Source organism: Ambystoma mexicanum, chromosome 10 (genome assembly GCF_040938575.1).
Source record: "Ambystoma mexicanum isolate Mex_15411 chromosome 10, UKY_AmexF1_1, whole genome shotgun sequence".
NCBI lineage: Eukaryota > Metazoa > Chordata > Amphibia > Caudata > Ambystomatidae > Ambystoma > Ambystoma mexicanum.
In genome coordinates this window covers 1,350,925,330-1,350,939,287 of record NC_090932.1, presented here as the reverse complement: position 1 = coordinate 1,350,939,287, position 13,958 = coordinate 1,350,925,330, and positions in this window count along the sequence as shown.

The window sequence follows — 13,958 nt, the reverse complement described above, 5'->3', positions numbered from 1 at the left end:
TTCCTCCTGAGGTGTTCTGGAGCGCCCTGTTTTACAGATCCCTATCGGGGAGGGGTGGTGAGTGTTTGTAACGTCTTTTGCTGGTGGGAGGAGGGAGGGGGATATTGGTGGTCTTTTGATTCTGTATTGGGCGGGCTCAGAAGGTTTTGGGGGTTACTTGTTGTTCACCGCCCTGGTGGAGGCGGGCTTTGGTGGCCTGGTCATGCAGCTAGTGCTATGTCGCAAAGAATCCAGGTGCTCGGGAAAGTGGGGGGGAAGGAAGGGTTTTTTCTTGTGGGGAGTAGCTATATCTATCTGTACCAACCGATTGGAGGCTCTAGTCGTTGGGGGATGTTATTTTTGATGGGAGGCCATGGGAGATTCAGTAGAGAGAGGTCCCTCAAAGGAGCCTGTGTTCCTTGGGGTTCAGAGCTTGAACTGTGCACTCCCAATGGCTGAAGTTAGTTATGCGCTGACACTGGGCTCTCTGAATGCACGGGGCCTCAACTCTCCTTATAAGAGGTCCCTAGCGGCGAAGGAGTTTAATAGGTTGAAGCTGGATTTTCTTTTGGAAACCCACTGGGTGAGGAGTGGCACGCTGTCTGTGAAGGCTAATGCCATACAAAAAGTTTTTCATGCGTCGTATCAGGCTAAGAAGAGAGGGGTGGCGATGGTGGTCTCTTCTAAAGTGCACTTTGCTCTGAGAGCCCAATGCAGGGACCCAGAGGGTTGTTACATTCTAGTCAAGGGTGAGATTAGAGAGTCCAAGGTGACTCTGGTCTCCATATACGCTCCGATTGAGGCCCAGGATCGCTTCTGGGCAGAGGTAAAGCCCACAATTATAACATTTGCAGAAGGGGCTCTCATGGTGGGGGGAGATTTTAACATGGTTCGTGATGTATTTCGGGACAGGAAGTCTGACCGGGCCGGGGTGGACTCTCAAGTGCAGAGGCGCATGGCAGCCTCCTTCCAGACCACTAATGAAGAGCTATGGCTCATAGACTCCCATTCGGTACGGGAGGGTTAGGACCCCTTATATACTTTCTTTTCTGGGACCCATTTCTCATTTTCTAGAATTGATTATATTTTAGTTGATAGGGCACTCTATGAAACGATCTCTGAAGTGAAGGTGGAACTGACTCCTTGGTCTGACCATGATCTAGTGAAGGTTCAGTTTGGAATCCCTCTGAGGGCAGAAGGGCCTGGGACTTGTAACGATCTCCTGTTACAGGACAAGGAGCTGGCCAAGTCCATTTTAGCTTCTATAAAAGAATTCTTCGAAATTAACGACGATGGGCAAGTGGGAGTGGAAGGGGTCTGGGAAGCTTTCAAAGCCACAATCAGGGGTGTCCTCATAGGGTTGGGGACCGGAGGAAGCGGGTGAGGGGTAGAGAGGAGAAACTTCTTACAGATAAAATTGAGGCCATTCAACCGGGTCGTAAATTAAAATCCCAAATGTTCCCGGGCAAGTGGGTTGAGCTTCAGCAACTCAGGGTGAAACTCGCTGCTCTTCTAGTTGAGCAAACGGAGAGGAAACTATCCTTTCTGAAGCAAAAATACACAGAGAAGGGGGAGAAGGCTGATAAAATCTTAGCCTGGAGGCTATGAGAGCTCAGGAATAGTAGGAGGGTAGACTCGCTGGTCCTCCCGGATGGAGTGTACTATAGAGATGAGCCTGGGATAGTGGAGCAGTTCCGCTTATATTATGAGTGTCTGTATAGATCAGAATATGCTGGGGATGGAGCAGATATAGACAGTTTCCTGGACTCCGTGCCACTTCCTTGCCTCCCCCCTGAGAAGTCTGATCCATTGGAGAGACCCATTACATCTCAGGAAGTAATTGATACTATTAGTTCGATGAAAACAGGCACTACCCCTGGGGACGATGGGTATACAGTCTGCTTTTACAAATCCTTTCGCTCCGCACTGGCTCCGTTCTTGTCGCAGCTTTTCAACTCTGTTCTAGACTCTGGTCGCCTTCCTCAATCAATGCTTTCGGCTCGTATCGTAGTTATCCCCAAGGGCGGAAAAGATCTGAAAAAATGTCAGTCCTACCGTCCTATTTCCTTGCTCAACACAGATGTGAAGGTTCTGGGCAAATTGCTGGCTAATAGGCTGGCCCAACACCTCCCGTCGTTGGTGCATGGAGATCAGGTGGGTTTCATCTCAGGGAGGCAAGGGGGAGATAATATTAGGAAAACATTGGACTTGATCCATTAGGTGGCCCTTACAGGGGAGGAGGCCTATATCCTGTCATTATATTCGGAAAAAGCCTTCGACCGGGTTGAGTGGGCTTATATGAGTAAGGTCCTGCAGAAGATGGGGCTGGGAGTCAAGTTTTGTAGGTGGATTGCTATCTTGTATAACGCCCTTCAGCTAGAGTGGTGGTAAATGGGACAAAATCAGCTTTGTTCGCTCTATCTAGAGGGACTCGACAAGGCTGTCCCATCTCACCCCTTCTCTATGCTCATGCGATGGAGCCCCTCGCTGTAGCCATAAGATGCCATCAAGGGATAACAGGGATCCGCTGTGAAGACCTGGACTTTAAGCTTTCGCTTTTCGAAGATGACGTTTTGGCATATGTTACCAATCTCCAGAGCTCTCTCCCAAATCTCTTAAACTTGATTCACTCCTTTGGGGTTTTTTCTGGTTTGAAAATGAATGTGGCAAAATCTTCTTTGATGCCCATGGGCAGAGCAGATGCTGAGGTTGAGGGGAAGGAATCATTGGGGGTATTAGAGTTGAGCACATCGCTACACCGTACTTGGGGGTTCTTCTCCCGAGGGACCTCACCCTCCTCTTTAAATCGAATTATCCCCCGGTCCTTGTCAGGATAAATTCGGATTTGTGGCGGTGAGCTCCCTTGACACTCTCTTGGTTTGGCCGTATGGTGTCAATTAAGATGAATATACTGCCACGGCTCCTTTACCTTTTTTCCTCTCTCCCAATCACTGTCCCTGACTCTTTCTCCAAATCCCTTCACTCAATGGTCCTTCGATTAATTTGGAATGGGAAAAAGTCGAGGGTAAAACATGATGTCCTAACGCTCCTAAGGTCCCTTGGGAGGTTTGGTTTCCCTGACTTTCGGTGTTACTATGAGGAAGCTCAGTTATGAGCAATGTTCGAGCACTCCAGGGACTATATGAGGACCTATTGGTCGTATATCGAAGACGTGCAGGCCCACCCCAGAAAAATGAGGGATCTTCTATGGTCCCCCGTAAAGGTCTCCCAGGTAAAATGAGAAATCATCCCATCTTGTCGGTGCTATGGAAAGTGTGGAGAGACGATAGCGAGAACTCTTCCCTTTCTTACTGGCCCTCCCCTTTGTCGTCGCTGTGGGGTCCTCAGCTTGAGTTGGGGAATAGGAATTTACGAGGGGCTCAGGAGTGGTTGGATGCGGGCCTAGAACGGGCGGTGCAACTCTTTCGACAGGGTACATTTATTGACTATGACAGCCTGGTTGAAGCTATGGGGAAGGCCCGATGTCGGTTTTTGAATACATCCAAGTGAAGGGGATTCTAACTGATAGCCACTGGGTTGACAAATTGGCTCGCCCCCTAACACCTCTTGAAAATGTGATTGTGGAATCCAAGACGAGGAAAGGGTCCCTCTCTAGATTCTATAATGCCCTAATTACAGCAGATGTCAAGAATAGACAGCGCTTTAAGAAGCAGTGGGAGGAAAGAGTGGGAGAGGTGGTTAAGGAATCCACCTGGTCTACTATTTTTAAGTCTCTTTTCTCTGGCTCTTTATACACAGCTGCTATGGAACACAACTTTAAGATAATTCACGCTTGGCACCTCACACCAGAGAGACTTGCTAGGATGTACCCTGGTGTGTCCCCCCTCTGTCCGAGGAACTGTTGCCAACGCGGATCATGGTTCCACCTTTGGTGGGATTGCCCCGCAATACAGATATTCTGGTCAGAGCTGTTGAGTTTGATTAAGGAGATCTCAGATGGTGACCTGCTGATGCACCCCCTCGAACTTCTCTTTGGCGTCCTGTCCCCAGAGGCGATCGTGCCCGCTTTGCCAAGGGTGGTGCAGGCCATGTTACGAGCCGGGAGACTTGCCCTAGCCCAAGGATGGAAAAGCGGCCGGGAGGCCCTCCAAGTCAGTCTGGCTCGCCAAACTCTGGACTATATTTACTTACAAGAAACTCTCAGCTTTAACCCACGATGCCATGAAGTCTTTTCTTCAAGATTGGATGGTAGTTTTGCTTCATGAGTAGTGTGAAACATTGAGACTCTAAGATATTTTGGGTGTGATGTGAACTTCGCTTCGTATAAGCTTTCCAAATTTGAATTGCATGTTTACTTCTTCTGTCTTTGTTGAGCCCACACAGTCAGCTTCGGGTGTTCGTTTGGTCCTTGTCTGGTTGGTAACTGGGTCTCTATGCCCTTTATGGTTTCGGTTGTACAAGAGCGGGGGGAGGTGTAGGGGGAGGGGGAATGGCTTTTTTTTTTGCTATGTTTCATTTGAGATTATCAAAGGTTGATGGCTTTGTTTCTTTGTTGGAAAATGTTTAATAAAAATTTAAGTGGAAACAAAGATATTTTCTTCTCAATAGCAAGTTGTTGTAGTGTGATGGGAACGCAATGCATTTGGAGTTATATTGCAAAAACTAAATAAATATATTGTTTTATCTGAAGCAATGGTTACTTTCCGTTTATTAAGGTGATGCTATAAGGTTCACAATGCTGGTCCCTGGATATATTACCTGTTTTTGTGGTCTCTGAATATAACAGCCTTAGGCGGGTGAGAGATGCTCAGTGTTCCGCAGAAAGGCTCTCAATTCAGTTCTCAATAGTCATTAACAGAAGACAGTCATGCAGGGTATCAAATTGAAGTATGTGTCGCCTTTCTCAAATCCAATCCACTCCTTTTTATATATTGACTAGAGAATTATTTTTAATGACTTTCATATAATGGTAAACATACTTTTACCTTCTGCCATTTTGTCCATTCACCGAGGAAGGGAAATAGATGCTCCATCATTGTACGGCGGACTGGCGTCTGTGTTGACAGTTGAGAGCTTAATTGTCTATTCCTCTGCACTGAAGTTTTTTTTTTCCTTTTTTTTTTTAGGACCACACTATCAGACAAGTAAGTGCTTCAGGATGTAAGGAGGTGGGGTGCTGGAATCAAAGCTAGACCCGAGCAACACTGTGGGATTAGAATTGGTTTAGATCAAATGCTTTAAGAAAGGGAAATGCTATTAAACCTTTATAAAATATTATAATTTTGCTTTGAGGTGAAGGAACAGGGATAGAGAATGTAGTAAGGTTGAGCCATGGACATCCAGTGTTCTTCCTCCAAAACTCCTGTACCTTCCTAATCCAAGAGAGTATTGGCTGTGGGTTGCTGACTTTAGGTGTCTGATTGGCCGATATGGCACCCCAAGATTCTGAAGTACTTAGTTTTATGCTCAGCTTGGAAGGGTTTTATGGCCAAAGAAAGCGTATGCAGAGGCTATGGTCCTTTGTCTTTTTAAGTGGCAGCCAATGAGACATCTTCAGAGCTGGTGTAATGTGACCAGAAAGCTTCAATTCTAGAATTACATGGTTTGTATCGTTCTGCGCCCTCTGAAGTTTGGCGGTTACTTGGAAGGTAATCCTACATAGGTTTTATTCCAATCCACCAGCAGTGCTTACCTTTTTGACACATTAAAGCAGAGTCCGTTTTGTTACATCCATTTCATGAAGGGTGAGGGACAACTGGTCATATAATGATGTTCCTACAAATTGTTGGAGATCTTGTTGAAAAGCTATGCATGAGTAAAATACAAATACAAACTGATGTTTTGGCTTTCGATAGCATGAATAATCCATCCATTACTTGACCTACACCACGTACTTACGAAGATCTTCCATTACAGTATATTATTTCATATGTTACAGTTCACCTTTACACTTCTCTCTGGAAACAAGGCATGATTAGCTATTCCTCCTCCCATCCCATGTGGACAAGCACGTTCAAACAATTTACTAAGCCAAGAGCCCTCAGTCCAATGGGGCATGTAATGTGCTTATTGTTCAAATTCACATTCTCCTAAAAGGGGCTCCACCTGTAGAATATTCCCTTTAATTCCCCTTTCAGTATGAAGGGCACATTTTATGTTGTTATGGTAGTCCACTTTTATTATGATATTCATTCCTAGCTGGGAAATATGATATCTTTCGTAGCCCGCTTCATGTGTCAGTCAATCCTCATTATAAAGCCACTGGATGAAGGGAAGGAAAACCTCAATCTCTCAAAGGCTATAAGGGTTATTGTTACATCTGTTCTATTGATCCTGCTTAGAGGCTTGTGTCAGAGTTGGAAGTAGTGCAATATTTCCTACTCCCCCCACCTCAAACATCTCTTGCATCTCACTACCTACAAACCAATGTGTAAGGTTTTGTGAGGAATAAGGGCTGGAAGCGCACAGGAGTCACACGTTTTGTCTCTTAATCCTTTTTGGGCTAGTTTTGGAGGCAAAGACTACAATTCCCAGCAAGCCACGGGAGGTTGGTAGTTTTGTGCACAATCAGGAAGAAGGTCACGTGCGCGTTGCCAGCTGCAGTGATTACAAACAGCATAAAGAGCAACGGCGCGTGAAACAGGTGTGGCTTATTACGAATCCGGGAGCGGTTGGAGTGAGGAGCATGTCGGCAAAACTCTGAGGAAACCATGGACGGTGAAGCTCTGCCCTAAAGCTACACGAGGTTTCGAGCGTTCTCCTGCACTGAGTTGCATGCAGAACTGCGGCAGCATTTTCAGCGTGCTACTAATCCTCCGAGGAGTCCCGCGGGGCCCTCGGAGCTCAGATAAGTGCAGAAGGCATTGCGGGGTGGGAGCTTATGATGCATATGTTTTCTCTCGCATGAAGCTGATACTTGGCAATCACGGAAGGGCTGAATGTGGGGTAAAGCAATTGGTTTTCTGTAATAAGACACGAGGACATTATGGAACATTTTTGGGGCATATTCTCTCGAATACAGCTCATTAAGAGTGACAAGAGTATTCACTCTCAAGGGGTGATGATGTGTACTAGTTTGTCTGGTTAAACCGCAAGGACATGCATTTATGTGTTTATGTATTGCAGTAGCAAGCTTGCCCTACGGGCCATGTGTTTCGTTCTTCATTGATGGGAAAAGTTCCATTGTCCTGTGTTCATCCCGCTTGCAACCACATGTGCATGTTTTGTGCTCTATGTTTGTTCTGAAGTCAGGGGCATACGTATTAAGGTGTGTCCTTATCTATGTTACTGGGTATTCATGTAGTCAATGTTACAGTGTGTCAGGAACTAGGATATACAGGTATATGAAAATGCTTCCCCCTATCTATCCAACTTAGGTTTTGTCCTAACCCTTTTCCCGGTTTTCCTAGCTTCCCCTCCCCATCCACAACCTCTCCCTAACTCCTCTTCCCCCCATTGGCTGCCATGTGGTGTCCTGTGTTACACTTCAGGCACCTGTGCCAACCACAGTGGGAGGGTTGAATTCATTCGGCTTCTGTGGTTCGGGGGAGAGTGTCGATTCTCTCCTCCAAGTAAGTGTGTGTTTTGACAGGTTTCCTGATCTATAAACTGCGCAGTGAAGTTTGGTTCCCACAAGCCTCACAGTTGTGTTTTAATGCAGCAGATACAGCTACAAACAATAGAAACACATGTATATTTGCTCACTCCAGACAGGCCTCACAACATGAGCGCATACCTGGCAAGATCTCAACATGAACCAACAACATCACTACTGGATTCAGGGGTTTAAAACAGGAATCAAGTCACAGGGGAGACATACAAGTCAGAAGCAGCAGGGCGGGATGCATAGCACAGTCACCCACAAAAGATACTTTAAACTACCCTTCTCAACAACCAACTGATCCTAACATGCATATTAGCTATCCCCCCACAGGGAAAGGTGTTTATCAAAGCACAAACAAAGCTCTAGCCATTTCAATCTGGAAAGAGTTCAGCTATGTAATATATGGAGTTGGACATGCTTGAAAATACATATGAACTTGCTCCAAAATGGACTCTTATACAAGCATGTGGGAACATTTTTTCAAAAGAATGGGCATATATTTTGAACGTTACGTGCTTTTAACAACTGCTCAGCATTTTGCATGTAGTAGCAAGGGTGTTGCAACAGATTTTTTTCTTTTGTGATTTGTTTGACAGCATACAATCACCACTTACCAGGCAGCTACAGCGAAAACTGTGCCAGTGCCCTAGGAGGCTATTGAGAAGAGTGCTTTAAAATCTCTTTGCTGATTGACCATGCTTTAAATCCTGAGGATCGTGAGTAGTGTGTGGTTTTAAAGGGATGCTGACTGTGCCTTAAAAGTCTATGGGAAGGGATTCCAAGGGTGTCTGATCCACAAAACACAATGGGTCATTCCGAGGTTGGAGGTAAGGAATTACCGGCACCGGTAAGGGTGCCGATGCCGGTAATCCCTTACCTCCGTATTCTGAGTTCCCTTTGCGGGTCCTTCCTTACCTCCTGCTTTTAGCAGGAGTTACGTACGGGACCCGCAAAGGTACTTCGGAGGTAATTACGGTACCGTAATTTACGGTGCCGTAATGACCTCCTTCCCCATTCCCATTGAGCCCTATGGGGCAGAAATGGGAATGGGGAAGGGCAAAAGGTGAATGGGGAATTACCGGTCCCTCCAACCCTGGAATGGACCGGTAATTACTCCATTCACCATGCCGGATTTGGGACGGCTTCGGAGGCAACCATGGAGCTAATTACTCCATGGTTAGCTCCAAACCCGGAATGAGGCCCAATTTTTTTTTTTAAACTTTGGTTTTATTGGCATTTTAAAGAATATAACAAGCAGGCTACATATGTAATCACCAGTCGTTCACGATGCACTTGCCCAGCAAACTCCCCCCCCACCCACCCTCCCGCCCCCCCCTCAAACCCCCCTCCCCCCACCCCTCGTTTTACCAACTCGAACCATGACATAGGGAGATTTGGACTTTTCTTTTGCGTCCATTACTTGGTAGTGAGTGTGAGCGTCGGCGTTTTTTGGTGGCCGACGGCCGGCCGAATGTCCCCGGGCCGTGGGCGCCCATTCCGTCCATAAGGTCCCTGGTACTTTTTGGTACAGTCTTTCGGCTTAGTCCCCCCGAGCCCCGCTCGGCCCCCCCTCAGGCTTCAGTGCACATCCCATCCCCAGGCCTCCCTTACCCCCCGCCAATTTTCAAGGAATGACCCAGAATCATTGTTCACCATGGCCGTTAGTTTGTCCATTACAAACAAGTTTTTCAATTTCTTTAGCCAGTCAGCCTTGGACGGGGTCTCCGGGCTCTTCCAATTCTGTGCCAATGCCACTCTCCCCGCCCGTAGCATCGTTTCCCACATTCTGGGGTACCTGTAGAGGTCCGAGGTCTCTGGCGGGAGGCCCAGCAGCACCGTCAGGGGGTCCTGGGGAAGCAGTTCCTCTGTGACCTCAGCCATCCAGCCCCTCACCTCTGCCCAGTATGCCTGCACCTTCGGGCAGTGCCACCACATGTGGCCTCGTGAGCCCCTCTGGCCGCAGCCCCTCGGGCAATCGGGGGACACCGCCGTAAACATTTTAGACAGTTTCACAGGGTCCCTGTGCCATCCCTGCAGAATCTTAAAGTTATGTTCCATATCTGCCGTGTACAAATTACCGTGAAAAGCAATTTTGAAGATCCTTGCCCAAGCGTCTTCCGAAATCACCTCTCCTGCGAGATCGTTCCAATATGAGCGAAAGCCCCTCCGTTCTACCAAATTCACAGTGTTGAGGATTCTATACATTCCGGAGACAGCTCCCTTTCTAGAGGTCGCCATATCAAGGAACTTCTCAAAGGGGGTCAACTGCCTCCTCAAGTTCTCTCCCCATGATTGGTCGCCGAGGATTCCCTTCAAGCGTAGATACTCAAACACGGATAGAGACCCCCGCCCAATGGCGTCCCTTAGGTCCTCATAGGGCAGGAATTCCCCCTCCCGGAATAGCTGTCCCACCCATTCCAGACCCGAATCAGACCATGCCTGTGCCTTGGAAAAACCCCTGTTTCCTAATCTGAACGGGTGTCCCCAGAGAGAGGACATTGGGGATGGCCACGTCGTCAGGTGCGCCGTCTGGGGGCCCTCCCTCCAGACTGCCCAAAGGACGCCCAAGGTGGGATGGGATTTCAATCTGTTCGGGATGAACCTGTGTGGCGCCCAGAGAAGATCACGTACCTTGAGGGGGTGAGCGTCCATGTCCTCCAGGTAAGACCATGTAGGGTGTCCTGACCCACGTTTAAGCTACCCTGCTACAACATTTGGTGCTGTGGGCTTAGGAAATTCAAGATGGCGGAAAACCCACATGTGCGCCGAAATCCAGGAAAGCTGCGCAGTTGTGCGCACACCAAAATGGTTACCTAACTTGCCACCCACCAGGGTAAAGAAAGGTCTTTGTTAACAAAATCCACTTTTACTGATGTCAAAAAGTTGCTGAAATCATGACTCATTGGACCACTTTAAAGATTCAACCCTTTTTGTGGGGTTCCACATAACCATCTTACTGTAAGGAGCCCCATCAAAACAATGTTAAGCAAGGATTTACTACCATGTAAGAACCATTCCTGTTTAGAATGCATTAATCCAAGAAAATCCCAAAAATGGGTGCAGTACCAGTACTCACCACTATCCAAAAGCCGGCGTTTTAAAACCCACTGTGTGTTTTTCTGAAGGCAAGCAAAATGCCTATTTCAAACCTTGCAACATGTGCAAAATATTCACTGAACACCAGCAGACATTTGGCAGAATGGAGTTTTGTGTGCCTACAAAATCTGGGAAATGAAGAGCCCAAAAACAATGCTTATAACAAAAATGCTATGGAGTCAGCAGCTTAAGCCTAACTGCAACTGGATTTAAAACCACCAAAATCGAAAATGTTAAATTAAATGAGTGACCTATGTTTGGTGTCACATGCCTTTGTAACTGTTGAAATGTCATAGTTTTGCACTTAGAATCAGCATTCTAGCTGCATGTGTAAAATTACAAGTTATTTTAAAAGCAACAAAAAGTTAGCTGAAGGTCTGGCTTAAGGAACTTGATTTTGCCTAGCAACGGATCCCATCAGGAGTGAAACTTGAGTCACAACTATGTTCCCAGGCCAATGTTCCTTTTGCTGCCCACACTAAGGATATGCCATCTATCTGATAATTGAATTTCCTGTGCTCTGCCAGAGAGTGAACAAAGCCCTCTCCACTCAGGCAAAGGTTTTTATTACAGACGTCGTAAAAAGTGGCTTCCTCCTGGAGAAGCTGGGAGGGGCACTGCCTGTGAGAAGCAAGCTGGCTTGGCAGAAACTGGAAAGACTGGTTTCTGTACCATGTGACCTGAAAAGACACACCCCTGCAGCAAGGATATGGTTTTATAAAAAGGGGGATAATTCATAGTGCGGACATGTGAAAATTTTATAAATGATACCATAATTCTTGTGATTTTTCTGCCCACAGTTTAAGACGTGGTAGGAACCGGTGGTATGTTCAGGGGGGTTTTAGCGGAAAAGTGGATATTACTCTAAATGTGTGCATGTTAAAAATCTGAAACTTCATCAGTTAATGTCCCTACCCCCTGCACACATGTATGTAAAGTTGGGTCCATGTCGGAAATTGAAAAAGCAGTTAAAAAGTCAATTATGTACACTCTTTGAATGCAAGCTCCGAGAATGAGCAGATTTGGACATAGACATGGCTAAATTCAGCCACACCATGTATATGTAATTTCAAACAACTGTGTAACTCTGAAGTATGGATTTTGATCATATATATATTTGGGTGCACAGATGATAAGGGAGGTTGTTTCAAGAGATCATAAAATGACATCAATCTGACTCACAGTTCAGTTTGCCAATCAAGCGGAGGAATGGAAGCCTGACCAATGACGAATGAGAGGGGCAAGTCTAGTGATGCAACACACACACCCATTCTCAAGAAACAGATAAAAGCAGAGAGTCAGGACACATAGGGACATTCAATTTCATCTGCCGCTGGAAGCCCTGCCGGAAAAATCCATACTTACCTCCATCAAACTCCAGAAAGCCAAACTAGAGACTTCAATCTATCCAGAGCAGAGACCAGACCAGAGAGAAAGCAGTGCTGTGCCTAGCAGAGACCAGACCAGAGAGAAAGCAGTGCTGTGCCTAGCAGAGACCAGACCAGAGAGAAAGCAGTGCTGTGCCTAGCCGAGACCAGACCAGGCGCTGTGAGCAGAATCCGGAAAGACCTGACCAGACTGAAGATCGTGACCAAGTCGCTTTCCTGTTCAAAATCTCTTGTGAGTACTTAGCAAAACTCAGAACACATCTCTTAGTTTAAATTCATCTAATTCAATCTATTTAACCTAAGTAGAACTGCCTCCTATCTGTCACCTGTCATTTCTAGTAAAATTTGTCATTTTGAAAAAGTGTGCGTTTAAAATTTACAAAACCAAAAACGACCTTTACTAAATTACTCATATCTCCGCAACCGTTTGGGCTAGAGACTTGCAATAACTTTCATTTGGAAGCTGAGATCCCAGGCTTTCCTAGGACCCCAAAACGGTAGAGATAGTCCTTGCGGTTCCTTTGTAATAGCGCTCGGCGCATCCGCGAATTTTGCCGCGATTTGCAATTTCTTCACATGTAAAAAAACTGCTGCTGCCTGATTTCATTTGCCAGAAATTCGTTTAACCTGCTAACTATCCCTGCATCATTGCTAGTGTGAGCCTGGACTAATATTAACTAGATACCACTCATCCTGAACCTCTAAAAGGGAATTAAGAGCGTTTCCAGCATATTTCTCATTCATTGCTAGCACCTATCAAAGCATTTGCCTGTGTTTTCAAACTTCTGTTTAAGCTTGCTGGATTGAACTGAATTACAGTTGATTGCATTTCTGAGAACTGTGTGTTTTCCTTCCATTTCCTTGCCTTGCATCAAGGGGGGGAGGGGAGTAGCCAGAGAAAAGTGATTACATTGTTTGGTTGAAATCATATTGCGTATTTTCTGTACTGCATTCATTGAATATTGCATCCACCTGAGCCTACATAAAGCATCCTCTACCACATTATACTTTTGTTCCTATTTACCAGTGTGCTACCTTATCCATTTCATGTCAACTCATTAGTGATTAAAGAAGTGTGCTAGTGCCAGATTCTCCGTTGTTAATATTTACCATATCAGATTAAGTGTGATATTCAATTATTAATTTATTAAAAAGTGTGATATATATTTTAATTTATCAAATAAACCTTTTAAACTTGCAAAACAAAATTACTTCTTGGCTCAGTGGGGTCAGGGGGATTCCAAGAGAGGGGTGTTATACAAGGGTAGTCATCCAGAACGCATGAACTGGACCTAAAGATATATCAATAAGGGTTTTTATTCAGTATTCTAGACTAGGCGTTAACTTGGCTGTAGTGCTGAATTGAATCCTCTTACAAAGTGGGGGCTCGAGCCGAGACGTTGGGTTAGATTTACCAGTTGTGCAGCTTAATACAGTGTGCTAACTGACGGGATACATACACCCGGTCGGATCACCACGCTGCATTACGCTGTGAAGCATTCCTCAAAAGGGACACTCCAAGAAAAGTTCTGTTCTGCAAAAATAAAATACTAACTTCTGTAAGTCAGGACAGAGACCAATCTCTAGAATGACGACCTTAGTAGACATGAAAATAGCCAGAGAGCACCTCTTGCATAAGCTATTTGTGAGAGGTGAATGGACCGAACAGGGCCAGGATGTGTGGTTGCAGGCCATCACACAACAGGTCACTGAAACAGGGTCAGATATATATAGAGATCAGGGTCCCTTACATGTGGCCCTGAGTGAACTATATATGGCTCCTAAAGCCAAAGAGGAACACAATAAGATCGCCAGGATAGCAGCATACCTGTACCTATATATGGGAGACATGCAGGATAGATGTGCTGAAAGCCAAAATCTGGCAAATAGGCAACAGATGGCATTACAGAAGGTCCAATCTGATCTGGACT